This window comes from Mauremys mutica, chromosome 7 (genome assembly GCF_020497125.1).
Source record: "Mauremys mutica isolate MM-2020 ecotype Southern chromosome 7, ASM2049712v1, whole genome shotgun sequence".
Taxonomy (NCBI): domain Eukaryota; kingdom Metazoa; phylum Chordata; order Testudines; family Geoemydidae; genus Mauremys; species Mauremys mutica.
In genome coordinates, this window is record NC_059078.1 from 3483572 (window position 1) to 3505297 (window position 21726).

A 21726-nucleotide genomic window follows, 5' to 3' on the forward strand; every position below is an offset into this window, starting at 1 on the left:
AGGTGCGTGGGCATCAGGGGAAATATATCATGAGAAGAAACATGTTCCACACAGACACCAGCTCCCACCACCACACAGGTGGGCAGAGAGGCGGAAGAGGTTGGGAACAGACCAGTGTACCAGCCAGCACAGTAGCACTGGCACGACATATACTGCAGCAGCAGCTACAGATCCAGCACATTTACATCCTCTCCCTCCTTCTCCAAGCCACAAGTAAAGCAGGTTAGGAATGCCAATTCATCTGCACTGAAACCGTTTGCGGGGAAGGATTGCTTTCAATGTGTCTCACACTCCAGAAATATTTGGGAGAGGAGTTTGACGTTGTTGATAGTCTTGTCACCTTCAAAATGAAAAGTTTTGTTTTCAGTTTGAAACAATCTTTTGGTTTAAAACTGTATTAGTTAATATTTTAAAAAGGTTAAATAAAAAACAATTCAGAATCAACATGGGATGTTTCAGTTAACTGCATCAAGAAAACAATTTGGAATACTGATCTGCAGAAATTTGAGACTGACTTTTAGTCCCAATTCAGGACAGGAAAAATTTGTGAAATCTCAAACTCTTGTGGGATGGGAAAACAGTTTCCCACCTAGCTTCAGTCACAATCTCCCTCTAAAGCTACTCCTGGGAAAGCACAACTTGCTGCACTTTTCTGTGAGTTCATGACAAAGCCATGCATGAGGCCTTAATGAGCCTCATAATAGCCAGTCCAATTGTATTTATCATTTGAAATGTCTTTGAGAGAGACAATGTAGGTGAAGTAATATATTTTACTGGACCAACTCCTGCTAGTAAGAGACAAGCTTTTGAGCTACACGGAGGTCTTCTTCAGATCTTCAAGAGCTCTGTGTAGCTTGAAAGTTTGTCTCTAATATTCTGGGACCAACACAGCTACAACAAAGTAAGAACTTTTGTCATTCTTCACTCTTTTTACCTGTTAGCTAACAAAAGCCAAGAAATTTTAAGTCATAGCTAACCTCCACCTTAAAATACCACTTCAACTAACCTACATAAAGTATCATAAAACCATAATGAAAATAACAGCAAGCCAAAACCTGTCACTCAACAAGGCAAGACCACTGTTGAAGGCAACAAGATTTTCCACAATTCAGAAGTGTGCTGTAATTCAGCATTTGACTTGGAATGCCTTATTGAAATCCGAAAGTCAAGGTAGGTGAAGGAATCTCTTTTATTGAACCAACTTCTGTTGGTGTAAAGGACAAGCTTTCGAGTGTCACAAAGTTCTTCTTCAGGTCTCTGGAAAATACCCAAAGTGTCTGAGCCGAATATAATTTTGGACTGATTGTTAAGCATTTGATGCACTAGATGTTTTATGATCAATATCCCCCCTCCCAAACACTTTTTAAGATCCAGGGGTCCTTCACATGCCTATCAACATGTGGTGTACCTCATACAGTGTATCCATTGCCCCAACAAAATCAATTATGCTCTCCAATGAACTCGCACAGAAAAACGATCGACAAAGACACCGTAACACCCATAGGCAAAAAACTTTTCACAAAGCAATCACTCCATATCTGACCTCTCAGCCCTCACTCTCAGAAGGAAATATGCACAATATCTTCAAAAGATGAGCCTGGGAGTTTAAATTCATAACTCTGCTAGACACTAAAAACCAGAGACTAAACATATACACTGGTTTTATGGCTCATAATTTGTAACACACCCAACTGCCCGCTATCCCTTAACTTAAAATGAAGAGGGTCATTATCTCTCACAGCATCTACCCCAACTTGCATTTAGCTCAGGCACTCTGGTTACCTTCTCCAGACCTGAAGAGCGCTGTAATGTTCGAAGGCTTGTCCATTCCACCAGCAGAAGTTGATCCAATAGAAGATATTACCTCACACATCTCACTCATATCCTGGGATCAACACAGTTACAAGGCAAAACTATTATGATCTGTCATGCAAAACGGGGGTGTAATTCAGGTATCATTTATGGACAGGCAGCAGAGCTGGCTCGGAAATCCCTCCATTTGAAAAAAAATCATCCCAAAATGGGAAAAAACCTCAAAGCATGAATTTTTAGAAGGGTTTTCCAGAAAAATTCCATTTCAGAAGAAATTAAACCATTTTTTGGCTTCCCACCTCCTCTGAGCTCTGGGACCAGACAGCTCAGCTGCTCAGCCTACCCACCAGCTCTGTGGCCAGCAAAACTGTGTACCGTGGCTCTCTGCCTCTCCAGCCCTAGAACTGTGGAGGAAGCTGCTGATGATGATCAAATGTGAAGCTTGCCAAGCTAATTTGTGGCAGCCTCTTCAATGAAGTGCAGAGCCCTTAGACCACAATCAAATCTGGTCATGGCAGTCAGTGATGTGTGACATTGTCTTTAGCCACAGACGTGTGTGGGATTCTCTCGTTGGCCACAGGTATGAAGATTGGCTGCACATTGATCCTAGCATGTTCAAAAATGGTCTGGAAGAATACTTAAGCGGCATGGCAAATCAAAGCTGGGTACACACCTGGTCTGGTCAGTAATGAGAGACTGGTGTCTAACATCAGCTACAAGCAATTCTTCACACCATATCAAGCTTGCAGAGAAATTTGGACAGGGCAAGTGGTCCCACAATGGGTGCCTAGATGTCAAGTGCGCTCTTGGGTGGTCGTAGAGGTCTGTGTATAGCACTAGGCTAGGTTTGCCCAGATATTCTCAACCATTCTACAGTTGCACATCAACCAATTTGATGCAAGATGAATGGAACGAGACCTGACCAAAGTATTCTGCTGCAGAGTAACAGAGGGCTAACCCAGATAATAAGAGACTTTGAGCGTTTGCTCCCCTGAAGCATCAGTCAATTTACTTAGAAGGTTGTTATTTGTCCTCACCTTAGCCGGAATTTTCATCCGGTGGTTAAGAGATCTATCTAGGGTTACTCCAAGGTAAACTGGGTGGGATTCGTGTTCCAAGCAATGTCCATAGAGAGAGAGATTCAGTTCCTGAGCTGCTCTGGCATTATAAAGATAGAACATTCAAAACTGTCTTTGCCACACTTGGTTGTAAATACCAACAACTACTTTATTTGGCCATCTTACTCAAGACGGGGTTAGGGAGTCTTCAGGCTCTGGGAGTGACACTGCTTGGACACCTAAACAAATTTCATCTGCATAGGTAAACTTGAGGGACTGGGTGAGCAGAAGGTCTTTTGCATATAGGGTGAAGAGAGTCGGTGCCAGCACAGAGGCTCGCAGTAGGCTTTTCCACGCAGTAATTCCATCTCACATGTGCACTCAGAAATGTCTGTTGCAGTGGAGAAGGTCAACAACATTAGCCGCCCATGCTGGGAGTGCTCTTGACAATTTGACTAAGAGCCCCATTTGCCAGACTGTGTCATATGCTGCTGCAAAGTCCAGAAATACAGCTCTCAACTCCAGGTTTTTCTGAAAACCGGTCAATGAATTTTGTCAAAGCTAACACTTGATCACAGGTGCTACAACCTCTCTGAAAGCCTGCTTGCTTAACACTATGTATTAACTCCACTTGGGGGCGAGGAGTGGTGCTGAAGTATAAGCTGCTCCAGCACCTTGAATGGCACAGAAACAGAGACATCAGTCAATAGCTTGCAAAATTATGTGGAGGAAGCTTAGAGGCAGTCAGGGCACTGAGCCTCAGCAACCATAAAGGAAAGCTTTTTGTCAATTTCACTGATAGAAAATGGGTGTGTTTCCAGCGAGGTCTTGGCCCTATGCTATTTAACATTTTTATCAATGACATGTAAGAAAACAAAATCACTGATGAAGTTTGCACAGGAATTGGGGGAGTGGTAATGAAGACAACAGATCACCGATTCAGAATGATTTGGATCATGTGGTAAATTGGGCACAAGCCAACAATATGCATTTTAATATGGCTAAACATATACATCTAGGAACAAAGAAATTAGGCCATACTTACAGGATGGGGGACTCTTTCCTGGGAAGCAGTAACTCTGAAAAAGATTTGAGAATTGTAGTCAATAATCAGCTGAACATCAGTGCCCAGTGTGATGCTGTGACCAGAACAGCTAATGTGATCCTGGGATGCCTAAACAAGGGAATCTACAGTAGGAATAGAGGGGTTATTTTACCTCTGTATTTGGCAATGGTGCAACTGCTACTGGAATCCTGTGTCCAGTACTGGGGCCCACAATTCATGAAGGATGTTGAAAAATTGGAAAGGGTTCAAAGAAGAGCCAAAAGAATGATCAAAGGATTTGAAAACAGGTCTTATAGTGGTAGATTCAAGGAGTTCAATCTATTTAACAAAGAAAATATAAAGGGTGACTTAATCACAGTCTACAAGTATCTATATGGGGAATACCTATTTAAGAAAGGGCTCTTCAGTTTAGCAGAGAAAAGTCTAACATGATCAAATGGTGGGAAGTTGAAGCTAGACAAATTCAGACATGAAATAAGGTGTACATTTTTGACAGTGAAGGTAATTAACCATTGGAACAAGTTACCAAGAGTCATGGTCAATTCTGCAACACTGACAATTGCAAAATCAAGATTGGATGTTTTTCCAAAAGATCTGCTCTAGGAATTATTTTGCTATATGGGAGGTCAGACTAGATGATCACAATTCTTCCTTCAGGCCTTATAAACAATATCTATAGAAGTGAAATTCATAACAGCATGGTAGGCTGGCTGCTGGAGAGCCATCATTCCAATTCACCTGATGGGGGGGGAAAATCACAAAATTTTGGTAAAACCAATTTCTGCCCCCTCCCACCCAAAAGGAATTTTTTTGTAGGAAAAATTGTTCTGATGAAAAATTTTTGATCAACTTTAATTGGCAGCATGTACCACACCTAATGGGGTAAGTTAAGAACAAAGTTTCAGACTCAGTTCTGAGTTATCTGCCTTATTTTGATTTCAGGCATGATCAGGAAGATAAAAAGTGAGAGACAGCAGCTTCAGGAACCAACAACAAAACAACAAATGGTGAAAACCAGACCTATTCTTAAAGCCGTTGAGTTCCTGGTGGTACCCACCATTTGTCTGGAAATGTTTGCTAAATCAGGTATATAATTTTTTATTATTATTAATTTGTATGGCAGTAGCATCCAGAGGCCTCAGCCAAGATCATCACTCCAGTGCGTTAGGCACTGTGGAAACAAAGTAAGAGACTGTCCCTGCCCTGAAGGACTTACCAGCTAATCAGACAAGGGTGGGGGTGGGAGTGCTATAATGAACAAACAGATTAAACAATGTGATGGTTTATAAGCATTTCGTTCCATGATTCTTTTCTTAGGGAACATTAACCAAAAGGTACAGAGCACACAGAACAAAATGCAAAAAACAATAAAGGCCTATATACCTATTCCCCTTTAGCAAAAGCAGCCTTAATCTTTCCTTGCAAGCGTCATTAAGTTCCATTCAGGTCAGTTACCTTCATCTCTGGGTTTGGAGAAGCAGATTTCACAGCTGCACCATGCTGTATCTGTCTCACTCACTATGTCTTCTGGCATCTCTGTCAGTGCTCAAGGACACTCCTTGAGCAGCCTCACCTCACAATCCCCTCCCCTGCACCCCGGTGTTCCTGCCTAGGCTAGCATCTTTGGGTTTTCGTATCCCCTTTGAGCCTAGGCTTGGCCTCAGAAGAGTACACTTGGCCAGCATGACTGGAGCTAGGCCAAGGGTATTCCCAGATTAATAGCCTCCTCAATGACACTTGGCATTCTCTATGCTAGTACCACATCTTTGCCATTGTTTTATTTTCCCCTGGCAGCTGCCTTTGAATTAACTCCATGCAGCCAAGCAGGATAATATACAGAAAGATCTGAGATGCACATGATATTTATAATAATTAATGCACAGGGTTTTCCCCCCTCTCTGACATTTTTGCTATCTACATGTAGCCTACACATTTTGAGTCATTTAGCTATATTATAGAATGATCTGCTAAGCAATGTTTCAAAATGAAAAGGGGTTTTTTTGATGAAAAAAGTTGTCTATTTTGTTAAGTCTATGCAGCATTAAGTAGAAAACTGAAAAGCCCACAGACAAATACTAAGTTTGTTACCTAAAAATATTCACGTGGGTGTGGAATTGGAGTAATTTAACAACACATCTCTATACTTATACATGTTACCTCAATGAAGACTCAGTCTCTTGTTCAAATCCCTTTTCTAGCCCCACCTCTAAGAATTCATCCAAAAACAAATGGTTGGGTTAAGGGACAGCTGAGGATAGTTGATGCTTTATAACAATTTTTTTAAATGCAAATGTAGAAAACATTGAGAAGGATACAGCCGTATCCATTCATCACATCCTTCACCTTGCAGTTGTTACCTTATGGCAGTTTCTGCCACTCCTGATCACAAATGAGATTCTCAGTCTCCTTGGGCAGGTCTGTGTGAGAATAACTTACACAAACTCCCAGAACTATCAAAATTATTCTGGAGGCTGCTCCGGCCTCCAGAGCAGTGCCCAGAATCAGGAGGGCATGAGAGTGGCAAGGCTCCCTTGGCCTCCACTTTTAAGGGATGTCTGAACTGCAAACCAAAAGGTATGTTCTTAATTCACTTTAGCTAACTTAGGTTAACATGGCAGTCAAGGCACCACAATTCAGCTTCTAACTCTGATTAGCAATTCAAATTCAGCCCAGGCTCCCCTACAGGTTTTAACTCACGCCACTAACCAGCATTAAAACCATAGATGTCATGTCTTCACTGCTATTTAACCCCAGTAAGTAATGGGCACTTGGGGGGGGGCATTGTAGCTATACCGTGGGAGGCACAGCAAAGAACCTCACCCAAGAAGAGATTTATTCCATAAGTTATCCCCTTGAAATCAATGGAGTGAGCAGAAATGGCAGAATCTGGCCCTTAGATTGTAAACTCTTTGGTGCAGGGACCCTTTCTTTGCATGTGTTTGTACAGCATCTAGGATAATGGGACCCCGATCCAATTGGGGCCTCTGGGTGCTTCTGTATGTAATATCAACACTAAAGAAATATTGCTACCACCACCCACCTTGATTAAGAGGGACAAACAAGCACTGTAATGAGCAGTTGGCTATTGTCTTTGTCCGAAGAGTTTCTGCTAATAAGTTACTCTTGGGTTACTATCATTCAATCATGCTGCTAACAGAAACACTTTCACTGTAATTGGTGCATTTTAGACAGCATAAGATGCTGAACAATTTTGGAATCATTAATGATTTGTGGTGACTTTCACTGTAAGGATGACAATGTATTCGTTTACCAGATGCCAGATCAGGCCATGGGCCATTAACGAGAGGGCGTTCTCTGAACACTTTTAGAACAAATACCAGCTGGTTTATTTTCAGCATGCAGACATAATCACATGCATCTCATATCCGATTCACAACAATGCTGTCAGATACATCATAAATGAAAGGCTCCAAATGCTCATTACCATTTCTTAGTCTTAAAAGCAGCACATCACACAGAGATCCAAATTATTAAGTTTACCATTTTAAAGGCATTTGATAACATTATATACATTTTGTAAAAGATAATAAAAAGCACTGTTTAGAGAATTTATTACCCAACTATTCCAAATATTCTTCAGACATGCTCTTTTCTATTATAGACTTTGGAACAGCAAATTTTTTTTCTGTCAAGAATTCTTTGAAGGCCAAGGAAGTTTAAGAATGCAGTTGAAACATATCAGTAAATTTTGGCTATTGTATTCAAATCACTACAGTCACAGAAATAAAACAAAGGGGTTAAAAAGACAACTCACACCTTATTGCAGGGCACTGTCTGCACATGGCAGTAGTAAATAGGACTACACCTGATAGATCCTGGCAATCAACCGATTCATTTTTAAGAGAGATCTGAACCACTCAGATATCTTCTACATAAATGTTAGCCAACTAACTATTAACACTATAAGTACTATCCTAAATCTTTAAAATCTATTTTTTTTATTATTTTTTTTTGTTATAGGTAGGGACAGGATGGTAGAGAAGGAACTGAGGGGGTCGGGGCATGCGCATGCCAGAAGAGGCATCAGCGCTGCCACAAGACAGCTACTGTGCACGTGCGCCCCGACCAGACACTGCAAGCAAAATCCCTGATTGACGGCGCCAGGACACACCGCCACCTCAAGTGGAGCACCCACAGGGACATCACTTGAAGAAATAGGGGAATCTTGAGTAGGACTAGAAAAGTTATTTTACCTCTGCTTGGCACTTGTGTACTACAGATGGAATACTGTGTCCAGTTCTGGTACCCACTATTCATGAAGGATGTCGATAAACTAGAGAGGATTCAGAGAAGAGCCATGGGAATGATTAAAGGATTGGAAAACATGCCTTATAGCCCTAAGCTAAATAGACTGAGCTCTTTGAGTCTAATACAGAGACAGTTAAGATGTGACTTGTTCACAGTCTAAGTATCTACGTGAGGAATAAATATTTAAGAATGGGCTTTTGAATCCAGCAGAAGCAGGTCTAACACAATCCAATGGCTGGAATTGAAGTTAGACAAATGCAGATTGGAAATAAGATGTACATTTTTGACTGTGAAAGCAATTAATGATTGGAACAATTGACCAAGGATCATGATGGATTCTCCATCACTGACAATTTTTAAATCAAGATTGGAAGTTTGTCTAGAAGATGTGCTCTAGGAATCATTTTGGGAAGTTCGATGGCCTGTGTCCTACAAGAGCTCAGACTAGATCACCACAATGGCGCCTTCTGGTCTTCCAATCTATGAATCAGAATTCCAATTACCAAACCAATTACTAATTTCAGTAGTAATTACCAGCTACTATTTAGAATGACAAAAACCTATTACAATACCAATCACCAAATTACAATACTATTATATATTATAGTATCAGAGGGGTAGCCGTGTTAGTCTGGATCTGTAAAAGCAGCAAAGAGTCCTGTGGAACCTTATAGGCTAACAGACGTATTGGAGCATGAGCTTTCGTGGGTGAATACCCACTTCATCGGATGCATGTAGTGGAAATTTCCAGGGGTAGGTATATATATGCAAGCAAGAAGCAGGCTAGAGATAACGAGGTTAGTTCAATCAGGGAGAATGAGGCCCTCTTCTAGCAGTTGAGGTGTGAAAACCCAGGCCAGCCAACTACAAAAGCAGTTTCTCCTCCGTGGTTATAGACGTCTGTTAGTCTATAAGGTGCCACAGGACTCTTTGCTGATTATATATTATAATTATATTACATTTTAATTTAAAAATTAAACACTACTTTTAAAATACAAATAAAGTAAAAATATGAAAAAAAATCCAAGTGAAATGTTTTGATTGACCTGAAACAATATTCCCCCTGCTCCCCCAACATTTTATTTTGCTGGAAATTTTGATATTTCAACTTTGTTCCAATTCATAGTGGGAAAAAACTGAAAATCCAACCAGCTCTACTCCTTAGCAAAAGTTACCCTTCTCCATTATAATCAGCAAAGTTGAAGATACTGTACCTCTTTCAGAAGACTGATCTTAAAATATTTAACTTCACACACCATTAAATCAAGCAAGGATGGTAAACTGGATTGTTATGACTGATGAAACAAGCTGAACAAAGATGTTTCTAGCTGTGCCTCCTGGAAGATGGCTCCTTAATTGGAAGAAAGAATTACATCTGCAGGGATATTGTGCTGTTTCTGAATCTTGAGTATATGGAGCTGTACATCGTAGCTGTGATGGAAGGTAGTGCTGACTTCTCTATGCATGAGAAAGGGTGCAACACTACCAGGAGTCATTGGTATCTCTCAGTCAATATGGTACATTAATCTTCATTCAGCAGTAAAGCTCCCCTCTCACACAGACTGGAGTCTTTGTAAAAAAGTTACTCATCTTGTGCAGTAATGATGGTTCTTCAAGATATGTCCCCCTATGGGTACTCCACTGTAGATGTGTGCTCAGTCCCGCGCTGCTAATCGGAGAATTCCAACAGCAGTCCGTCCTGCCCACCAACATGCAGCTCCCCGCCTGCCACGAAGCTAGCTAGGCATGCATGGGCATTCCCTCCTCAGTTCCTTCTCTACTGCAGAGTCAACCAGTGGAGCACCTATAGGGACACACACCTCAAGGAACCATTATTACTGCACAAGGTGAGTAACTTCAAGTAGTGTCCCTATGTACTCCACTGTAGGTGACTCCTGAGCAGTACCCACCACTGGAGGCTAGGACTTCAGAGTCCAGTCTGATACAGATGACAGTACTGTGGCATCGAATTGGGCATCTGTAGCCAAATCCTCCAGAATGGCATAGTGCTCTGCAAAGGTATGCACAGATGCCCAGGTAGCTGCTCTGCATCTCTCATATATAGGTATACCCTTGAGAAGGTGATTGACAAGGAGACTGACCTCATGGGACATGTGCGTATTGAAGATGGGAATGTTACCTCACACAGTTGGTAGCAGAGATTAATACAGCCAGAGACCCACTTGGAAAGCCTCAGCTGAGATAGCTGCACCTTTCGATCTATCCACAACAGAGACGAAGAGTCTTGGAGATTTATTAAAGGCATTTGTCCTATCCAAATAGAAGGCCAAGGCTCTTCTCACATCAAGCATATGGAGAATGACTTCCCTGTTGTCCTGATGAGGTTTGGGATAAAATGTTGGAAGCTGAATAAGTTGATTCACGTGAAATGCAGACATCACTTCAGGGGGTGAACTTTGGATGTAGTCTGAGTGTGACCTTGGCAGGGAAGAACACAGTAAACAGGGGACGCACCATCAAAGCTGCACTCTTGCCTGTCCTTCTGGCCGAAGTGATGGCAATGAGGAACGCTGCTTCCATGGAAAGGTGAATTAGTGAACAAGTGGCCACGGGTTCAAATGGTGGTCTTTTTAGTCCTTTTAACACTAGAGCAGGGGTTCTCAAACTTCATTGCACTGTGACCTCCTTCTGACAACAAAAATTAATACATGACCCCAGGAAGGGGGACCAAAGCCTGAGCCACACCTCCCCAGGTGAGAGGGCGGGCAAGCCAAAGCCCGCACCCTGCCACACCGAGCAGGGGGCAGGAGTGGGGGGCGGGGGCAAAGCTGAAGCCCGAGCCCCACCACCCTGGGGTAGGGGCCGACACTGAAATTTCAGGTCTTCAGCTCTGGGATCCTCAGCTGTAACCTGAGTCCAGATGCCCAGGCCTGAAGCCCTCAGGCTTCACCTTCAGCCTTGGGCAGTGGGGCTCAGACTTTGGCTTCAGGCCTGGGCCACAACAAGTCTAATGCCAGCCCTGGCGACCCCATTAAAACAGGATCATGACCTGCTTTGGGGTCCTGACCCAGAGTTTGAAAATCCCTGTACTAGACTGAGGTCCCATTGGGAGTGAGGGGTTTGAATTGTGGGGAAAGGTTTGTTATGGCTTTAAGAAACTTGTTTCTATTTGGGTGGGAAAAGACTGAATAACCTTCTACCTGCTTGTAGAAGGTTGTGATTGCTGCTAAATGAACCTCCAGTGAGCTACCAGAGAGGCCAGATTTCTTTAAGATTAACAGGTAGTCTAGGACAACCAGTAGGGTGGTTGTATTAGGTGACACCCTTGGGTTGGCACCAAATCTGGTACCTCTTCCATTTCTGGAGGTAGGTTCAACAAGTAGTATTCTTTCTACTATCTCCTATACCTCCTCAGAGCAAGATGCCTCTATGTGCTGGAACCATGAAGGAGCCACACTGAGTCCCAGGATCTGCAGATTGGGGTGGAGGAGGTTTCCCTCATTCTGTGACAGGAGATAAGGAGTGACCAGTAAAGTTACTGGTGGACATAAATGTCAGTTGTGACAGGTAAGGGCACCACATCTGCCTGGGCCAGCTGGGGGTGATCAGAATGATGTTCACTTTTTCCCTTTTTATCTTCAACGGGACCTTCAGTAATAGAGGGAATGGGGGAAAGGCGTAAAGAAGGCCCGTGTCCCAAGGAAGGAGGAGGAGAGCATCTCCCATGGAGTGTTGTCCAATACCTGCTCTGGAGCAGTACTGTGGACATTTCTTATTCTGATAAGTAGCAAACAAGTCTATTACTGGTGTCAGAATACGTCATGTAGAATTGCTGACTATCTCCCATTCGTGGTCATGCAAGAATTTGCGGCTGAGACTGTTGGCTGTCATGCTGTGTATTCCAGGAAGGTAGGCAACTGATATTAAGATGTTGTGGAAGATGCACCAGTTCCATAGCTTTAGTGCTTCTACACACAAAGAATGAGACCTGGCGCCTCCCTGTCAGTTTATGTACAGGCCACGTTGTCCATCATGACCTTTGAATGAGTGTCCTTGATCAGCAGGAGGAAGTAGGTGCATATATTTCTGACCACTTGAAGCTTGAACAGGTTGATATGGAGGCCTGCCTCTGCAAGAGACCACTTGTCCTGTTTTGTGTGACCACTGAGATGCGTGCCCCATCCTATGAGGCAGTGGTCCCCAACCTTTTTGTCTGGCGGGCGCCAGACAAAGGACCATGGTGGCGGTGGAGCATCCGCCGAAATGCAGCCGAATTTCTGCGGCATTTCAGTGATGCTCCACTGCAAGCCAGGACGCAGGCGCATTTAGATGCCCCCGCAGGTGCCATGGCACCCGTGGGCACCGCGTTGGGGACCCCTGCTATGAGGGATGCATCAGTAGTTTGAAACAGAGATGGAGAGGACTGAGTAAACGGGATTCCCACACAGACGTTTATTGGGTTCTTCCACTGGTTAAGGGGTTGGTGCTGATGACCGCGTTGACACAGCCTTCCCTGGGGCACATCTTCCATGCTTTTCATGCCCCTGCAGTACCGATACTTCTTTTGCCCAAAGACTCAATGGGCACAGGCAACCGACTTGCTCTGTTGGCTCAGTACTGCACGTACCTTGGGTACCAACTCTAGATGGCAATGGCACTGTTGGTACCGATGATGCCAGTGAAGCTGGAGATCACTTCTGGCTTGATCGGGGCTCACTATGGGTATTCACAGACCCTTTCATAGTGGTCTTGAATAAGTGGCTCATCTCCTTGGGACCACTTGCCTGCGATGTAGTAAGTTGTGGTGATGGTTCTCGCTGGGACTCCAGGGGTTGAAGGGCTGACTTCAGGAGCAGGAGTTGAAGCCTTAACAATCTGTACTTCCTCGATCTGGGTTTTAGCTGCTGGCACCAATCACACTTTTGTGGATTGTGTTTCCCCCAGACAGCCAACGCACAGCGAACGTCCGTCCGTCACCAGGATAGATTCTTTGCAGCTAATACACTTTCTGAAGCCTAGAGAGCCAGGCATACTCTTGCCTGGGGAATCCCTCCCCACCGGAGTTGGTGGGAGGCAAACCCTTTTTCTCTTTTCTCCTTTTTTTGGCACGGCTAACAAAAAACAAACAAGGTACTAAAAGAAAAAAGGCTTCAAGTGAAGCTAAAATTTACAGAAACTACTGGGAGTTAACAATCCATGAATGGAGAGCTCTTAACTCGGTCTCTAGCCAGGGGAGGTTGAGGAGGGAATGCCCACGCATCCTGGCTAGTTTTGGGGGAGGCGGGGAGCCGTGCATGTGTGGGCAGGATGGACTGCTATTTAAATTCTCTGATCGGCAGCATGGGGGCATGCACACGCCTACAGTGGAGCACCCACAGGGACACTACTGGAAGAAGAATAGCCTGTTATTACTGGGTGAAGGTCATTTGTAAGGTCAAAAGTATGATTGCATCTTCACATAAATAAATCAGCAGCCCTTTTTCCAGTTGTGGTTTGGTAATGATTTATTGGGAAAAGTGAGCCGGGGGTAGGCAGTATGCCAACGTGAAGAAGGCTAGTATAGGTCAGTACCCAGAGGACAGAACGTTTCTATAAATTAGTGTAGCGAAGATGTTTACGCGTAAATGCACAGCCTTACATATAGATTTAACCCGATATGCCCTATTGTAGGGCTGTGCAGTAGTAACAATCAGATAGAGCTCTATGAAATAAGTATCCATTGATTGTTTTGGGACCTCTGTTCCTCTATCAGTGTACTGGCCCAGGAGCCTATTATTTTGGGAACGGATATGCTTCTCATTTCCTTTATTTTAAGGCTTGTAACAGGGTGGCTTGTCCCTGCGGGCCTAGAGGCGCCGGGACTAGCTAAATTAGAGCAGGTGATTCCCTGTAAAGAGCAGCTGGGCGCTGCAGAGAGCGGAGGAAGGGAGGGAGGGAATGAACTCAGGAGGTTGTAGAGACTGTTCTGAGAAAGAGTCCTGCACAGAAGGCCCCAAGACCAGGTAGTTGCCCCAGCTGGGAAGGGTTGGGAATACTGCTAATGCAGGAAAACCCTCCGGCAACAAGGGAGTTTGGGGGCCATGCCCAGCGAAAAGCAGGACAGGATATTTGTGTTTAATTTTTAACGACATTAATAAACCAGACCACAAAGGGGCTGCTATTGGACTTGTAGAAGCTTCTTTTTTGAATTAATGACGAACAAAGAGAGAAAACTGAGGTGAGGGGCCAGTTGCAGGGCTGTCCTTCGGCTGTGAGGGTTGCCAGGGAGGAGGCCACTCACTGACAACGCTATTATTGTAATTAAATATGGTAACTCACTGACTATTACAACTGTCTAATAAAATCGTATTGGTTTCATGTGCGACTGTCTTAAAGAGGGAAATATAGTATCCATTTTAGGATGGATTGTTATTCAATAAGACTATATGGAAAATTTACATCTTCTATGCCTGCACATCACATCAAACCGCTTTGCTCCTCCAATACCCTATCGTTGAGTAACCAGGAAGTCATCTCTAAAGGTGTCCTCCATGTTGCACTAAAGTTGGATGCAATTATAAACCCTCCTTTGCAGGGATCTATTCCATGCCCAACATGTAGTATTTAGCATCCACTGGTAGAGAGAGAGCAAGGGATGGATGATAACTCCTGATGCTCTCTGGCTTGATAGAAAGGGGACATCTAGTAAGTCATTCAAACAAAAGGAATCATTCTACAGGACATCAATTCTCAGAAGGGATTACTCTCCACAATGCTTCACTCTTTGAAGTGATGGTAAGCCTACATTTATTACAAAAGGTAAAGCCTGTAGCAGAGATAATGCAAAAAGCTATAATAAAGTGCCCCAAACAGTTATACCAGCTCACTTGGGCCATGAAATATCCAAGGACAATTTTGACTCAAGTTACAGCAATGAATAAAATGTGCCTCTTTGTTCTTCCCTTTCCTGGCAGGAAGGCTTAATACCTCGATTATAGAAATACTATTGCAATTATAGAGTAAAAACTGTTTTTAAAAAAGCCCTCACCCTTTAATCAAAAAGCTTTTTTTAAAAAAAAAGGAAACAAGACCTTCTCACCACATTAAAGAGAAACACCATACTATTTAGGGCACGTCTACACTACCGCACATCGGTGCAGCTGCACCAATGCAGCACATCTGGTGAAGACACACTATGCCAATGGGAGAACGCTCTTCCATCAGCATAATTATTCCACCTGCACAAAAGGTGGAAGCTATGTCTCCGGGACAGCATCTCCCACCAACATAACACCAGTGTGGACAGTGCTTAGGTCGATGTAGCTTACGTCGCTCAAGGGGTGTGTGTGTCTTTTTCACACCCCTAGTGATGTAAGTTACATCAACTTAAGTGGTAGTGTAGACCAGCCCTTAGACTCTGCTATTCTACCCTTGAAAGCCTTCCTCCACCCTACAAAAAACAGAACATATTTTTTCAACCAAGAAATTTGACCAGCTAAAAACAGCTTTTGTACCTGGTGTAAGAATATACTACATATGGATCAATTTTCAAGACAACAATGAAAATATTTCAGATATATTTACAGAACTATCCCACTATGGTCATTTAGATGACCTTAGTTGGCCTCACTCGCATTCACTCCTCAGCTCATCACTTAGAAAAACATTATTTAAAACTAAAGCAGACAGATGTGTATACGATTTTTAAATGCTGTCAGAGGTTACATGCAGACTTTCAACTCCTTCTATTAAATCTCCATCAATTGTTTGTCAACTGCATGAATTTCTATTAAGTAGCTATAGTCTGGCCTCATAGCACAGCGTTATAATTCTTGGGAGTGAAGAACATACAGTACAAATAAGTCAGCTATTGAGTATTAGAGTTACAGCAGACAGCTTAATGAGGATGATGCATATACACACTTTTTAAAGAAAACTGGTTTCAGTCTGATGGGTTTGTTCAAATGAACATATTGATTTTGGTGCCAATTACTGTTGATTAGTTCATCAACATGGGTGGTTACTTACCTATTTAAAAAAAAAACACGACAGAAAATATTTTGTTCCAGAACTTTGAATCAAAACACACATTTTCAAAACAAAAATACCAAGTCTGGATCTGTCAGGTTTCAGATTCTTTTATAAACAAATTGATGCTTCCTAATTAAATAATGCTAGACAATACATTTCTGCAAGGAAGTTACAGGTTAGAGAAGCAGGTCCCATGGTTCCTTCCTAAGTCTGTCCTCTCTGACAAGTTACTAAGCCCTCTGGAGCAGGGACTATCTCCTCTCTACACAGTCCCTCCTATAGAGAGAGATGCCTGGAGGATAGGCCCATCAATGGCTATTAGCCAAGATGGTCAGGTATGCAACCCCTTGCTCTGGCTGTCCCTAAATCTCTGACTGCCAGAAGCTCGGACTGGACACTCAATAACTGCCCTGTTCTTAGGGTGACCAGATAGCAAGTGTGGAAAATCAGGATGGGGGTTGAGGGTAATAGGAACTATGTAAGACAAAGCCCCAAGTATCAGAACTGTCCCTACAAAATTGGGACATTTGATCACCCTACCTGTTCTGTTCATTCCCACTGAAGCATCTGGCACTGGCCCCTGTGACAGGATACTGGGCTAGATGAACCATTGGTCTGAGCCGGTATGGCTATTCTTATGCTTAGCTTTACAGCTCACAATGTTGCATAAACTAACATGCATAAGCTTTTGCAAGACTGAGGCCTATGTCTGTATAGCATTCTGCACAACTGGACCCTGAGTCTAAATTAGGATTTTTTGGTATTACCATAATAAATACATTAGTGCTACTACTATTTAGCCCAACTCTTTTAGATTGGGAACCTAAATCCAGTGGGCCAATTTTCAGAGGTGCTGAACACTTTAATATCCCATTGATTTCAATGGAGTTACACCAGGGATGACTATGGCCCCTCTATAATGAAGGAGGAGACATAAGTATCTGAGCCAGGGTGGCTAATGAACCCACAATTCACTAATGGGAAATTTTATTGCAAACGCTGTGGAAATCTGTAGTATTGGTTGCCACTGACACTGGCATTTGATGCTGCTGTTATGAAGTCTCCCTAAATACATTCCATAATCTTGTGGGGCTGTCAGCAATTTAATGCTACATTGTGCAGCAGGAATCTGAACAGAAATATTGGCAATGACTATTCATACAGTTTTTTCATACCAAGGCATTTTATGAAAGATGTACAATAGAATAACAATACAGGATGCCTGTAGCGAGGCAGTGTGGCCTTCCTCTGAGCCATATCAGGCTAATAACTGGGGGGAGGGGGGAAGAATACATGGTCCAAGTTTAAGAATGTGGTGGTGTTGTGGCAACCTCGACCTCTTCAGCCAAGCAACAGCCACGCAACCTGATACCTTCAGAAACCGTTGAGACAAGCACGACAGCATCAAGTTACCTCAAATGGCAAATCAGGTGGTGTAGGGTGAATATGCCAAACGGCTTTATAGTAGCTATGAGGTGCCTCTTGAATTTAACCTAGATTGTGGCAGGCACGGTGAAGTGCTGCCAATATTTCAAAAAGGAGTTCCCTCAAAAATGTCCCCCTTTCCTTGGGCACAGACCTGAATGTGTTTGCACTGAGAAGGGGTAAGGAATTGTGCTATTTATTCACTTGGAGCCTGATGTAAATGAGTCTTTCCATTTGCTTCGATGGGGTTTGTATCAGGCCCTTGGCTTCCTATTTAAACAAAAATGCTTTGTCATAATCATAAACAAGGAGGGAAACAGCAGCACTTGATAAAGAAACTTGAACATAAGAACGGCCATATTGGATCAGAATAAAGGTCCATCTAGCCCAGTATCCTTCTTCTGACAGTGGCAACGCCACGTGCCCCAGAGGGAATGAACAGAACAAGTAATCCATCCCATCGCCCATTCCCAGCTTCTGGCAAAGAGAGGCTAGGGACACCATCCCTGCCAATAGCCATTGATGGACCTATCCTCCATGAACTTACCTAGTTCTTTTTTGAACTTTCTTATTGTCTTGGCCTACACAACATCCTATGGCAAGGAGTTCCACAGGTTGACTGTGCATTGTGTAAAGAAATACTTCATTTTATTTCTTTTAAATCTGCTGCCTGTTAATTTCATTTGGTGAGCCCTAGTTCTTATGTTATCAGGAGTAAATAACATTTCCTTCTTTACTTTCTCCACACCAGTACATGATGTTATAGACCTCTATCATATTCCTCCCCTCCCTTCTCCATCTCTTTTCCAAGCTGAAAAGTCCCAGTCTTATTAATCTCTCCTCATATGGAAGCTGTTCCATACCCCTAATCATGTTTGTTGCCCTTTTCTGAACTTTTTCCAGTTCCAATACATCTTTTTTGAGATGGGGCAATCACATCTGCACGCAGTATTAAAGATGTGGGTGTACCATGGATTTATATGGAGGCAATATGATATTTTTTGTCTTATTTTCTATCCCTTTCTTAATGATTCCCAACATTCTGTTTTCTTTTTTGACTGCTGCTGCACATTGAGTGGATTTCCCATGTTGACTCTTCCCCAACAAATTATGTTCATCTATGTGTCTGATCATTTTGTTCTTTATTGTAGTTTCAACCAGTTTGCCCGGTAACTTGGTTTAAGTTAACTTTGTTTCTATACTATTCTAAAGCTATACAGACTATGTGTGATAGTACAGCACAGTGTTCGAGGTGTGTCGTTTGAAACAGGGAGAGGAGGAAAAGCATTTGTAGTGAGGAATCTGGAGATATAATCTTGATTTCCTCAGCCCCATAACCAGCAATTTTTGGAAGATTCCTGCCATTTTGGTGCAATCTGATCCAATCCTATGTGTAATTCCTTCTGGCTAGTAGAAGGTTAAATTTATCAAAGGGGTGTTTTGGTGTTTCATTCCTGGGGGAAGACAGCCAACTCTGTTCCATTGTGAGGAAAGGGCGATTTTTAGAATCTTGCCTATAAAAGCAATCCCACTTGTACACTTCGATTATTTTGTTGATCATATTTTCTCTTCTATCCACACACACAGAATATTCAGATTAATCTGGTTTACAATGAAGGCTTGATTAACAGACTGGATTAGATTTGGAATTTATCTTACATTACTTTTAATTAGCAACCTCAAATACTGCCGAGCTAACTCCTATCTTTAGATGGCAAAATTAAAGGCTGCTTGTGAACAAGTCAAATCACTATGATTCTATCTTAGTTAAGACTCGTCATGAAGGATTTAACCTTCATCTTGCTTCAGATGATCGCCACAAGCCATTAAGAAGAGAATCATCTGTAAAGTGCCCAAGCAATCCAGTGCCATTCAGGAATAAGAGCTGTTAAATAGTATGAAAACCCTTTCACTTTCTTCTAAGTTCATTTCATTTAGCTAATCTTTTACAAAGCCAACCAATATATCAGAACTTGGTCTGTCATATCTGTTAGTTATATCTACCCTTCAAAAATATTTTAAGCCAGTAAAATATTTGTGGCACATCTGCCTTTGAGGGGGAAGGAGATATAATAGCATCTCAATCAGATTAAAAACACAATAAATCTTTCTAAAAGTTGAAAGTTTTTCCATGTATGTTAAGATGGCACACTTATGCATAAGTCTTAAAAGCAGCAGCAGCTAAGAGACATCAATGGAGAATGGCTTCTGCTGGGGCGTGGAATTTAGCATGGATATTTTATTTAACAGTTATTGCCATGGTTTGATTACAGTCAAAAATCTATTAATAATTGAGTGGAAATATAACAAGCATGCCATCTAAATAAAGCACCAACCCTTCTTTGTAATTGAGCATCTAAGCATTTTAGGCTTCGTCTACCAAACACACTGACCATCATCAGTTTCACTGACAAAAGTGCTGGTGTGGCCAGTGCTATGCCAGTGGGAGAGGCTCTCCTGCCGACACAGCTAATGCTGCTCATTGGGGATGGTTTAATTATGCCAGCAGGAGAACTCTCTCTCCGAGCGGCTACACGTAAGGCCGTACAGCTGTGTCACTGTAAGGTCCGTAGTGTAGACAAAGCCTTAGTGTTAACAACAGAGAATCTAAGGGCTCTAATGGCCTGCTACAGCAGCATAATTTGTTTAAACAATGTCTGATGCACTGAAGTCTGTCCCAGTAGCTGGTGGGAGCTCTAGAATATCCCCTCCTGGATAACTGTGGGGTTGGCCAGACCATGCGAGGAGGAGAACAATATCCCTGGGGGAAACAATGGCCTGAATACAATTTATATTTGATTAGACTTAAATTTGCATGGTCACATAGACTACCAGGGAGTGCTAGTGTTTGGAGGACCTCTGGATGAAATCCAGGAAGAATGGGAGAAGCAAAGACCTTGAAATTATTTGGAAGGAGTTATGTTAAAAATGTTTGTAAATGGTTCAGTCTGTGATGTGCACGAGGCCTGAAACCAGGTCCGGGCTGCTTGACTTCATAGGGCTGAATTAGGATTGCAGTCTAAATACAAATTAGGCCCCGTACTTCTCTTCCAAAAAACAACTACATGCAGGACATTTGTTTGAGTGTGTTTTCACATTTCAACTAAACATACCACAGCCTTTTGGATTGGATCCTTATGATAAACTAAGGATCTGCAGCTGCTTGGAATCCTTTGGAAGTCAGAATCATAGAATATCAGGGTTGGAAGAGACCTCAGGAGGTCATCTAGTCCAACCCCCTGCTCAAAGCTGGACCAACCCCAACTAAATCATCCCAACCAGGGCTTTGTCAAGCTGGGCCTTAAAAACCTCTCAGGATAGAGATTCCACCACCTCCCTAGGTAGCCCATTCCAGTGCTTCACCTAATATCCAACCTAGACCTCCCTCAACTGCAACTTGAGACCTTTGCTCCTTGTTCTGTCATCTGCCACCACTAAGTTTGCACGTCTGTTTCCATTATCTGTTTAATGTTCATATCATCTAAGTGGCGCAATAAAAGTCTCTTCCGCAAGACACACAATTGTAGTTGAAGTTTCATTTGTTATATATTTTCATACCAGCACTGAGTTCTTCTCTCAAAAAAAAAATTACCCCCATTCTTCCTTCCACACACAACGTGACCTACAACTGTATTTAAAAGGAATAGTTTGAAGGCTGATAAGCCCGAAATTACACCCACCAGTGTTCTCTTGGTTCACAAGAACACACTCATCATGCTGGCCTGTGCTCTGCCTATTTGCTCTGTTCCTAGGAGCAGGCAGGATACTGAATTAAATAGAAATCCTGCCTCAAGTGCAGTATGCTGGTAAATGTTAATATCGAACACTAACATAAAAATGGAGCAGGGAGGTTGGCATACAATATGGTAGGTGGCCTATGGCCCTTGCTTGATGTGAGCCTACCATCCAGGTGAAGACGACAACAGTTAAAATAAAAGATATTTAATCTGCCAACCTGAATGGTGGCATTTTGTTTAATTGTTAAAATTACCGTACATTTTTAGTTCACAACTCGTGAAAGTTAAAAATCCATATTGTCTCATTGCTATTGATGTCCGTGCTGAGCAGAGAGAGACTATATTTGTTTCAACACAATACATGAAAATACAGTTCCTGCCATACAGA

General features: G+C 42.6%; 1 protein-coding gene across 8 annotated transcripts in view; it reads right to left on the reverse strand.

Moving 5' to 3' along the window:
* The window catches only part of FHIT (fragile histidine triad diadenosine triphosphatase), a 1025256-nt gene that overhangs the window by 746510 nt on the left and 257020 nt on the right, over positions 1-21726 (reverse strand). For 7 of the 8 annotated variants that reach the window (XM_045023395.1, XM_045023388.1, XM_045023387.1 and 4 more), the window contains one exon: positions 3916-3949. The exons of the other annotated variant lie outside the window; for it this stretch is intronic. The gene's annotated coding sequence lies outside the window, so the exon portion shown is untranslated. The remainder of the gene's footprint in view (positions 1-3915; positions 3950-21726) is intronic. 8 annotated transcript variants of the gene reach the window in all.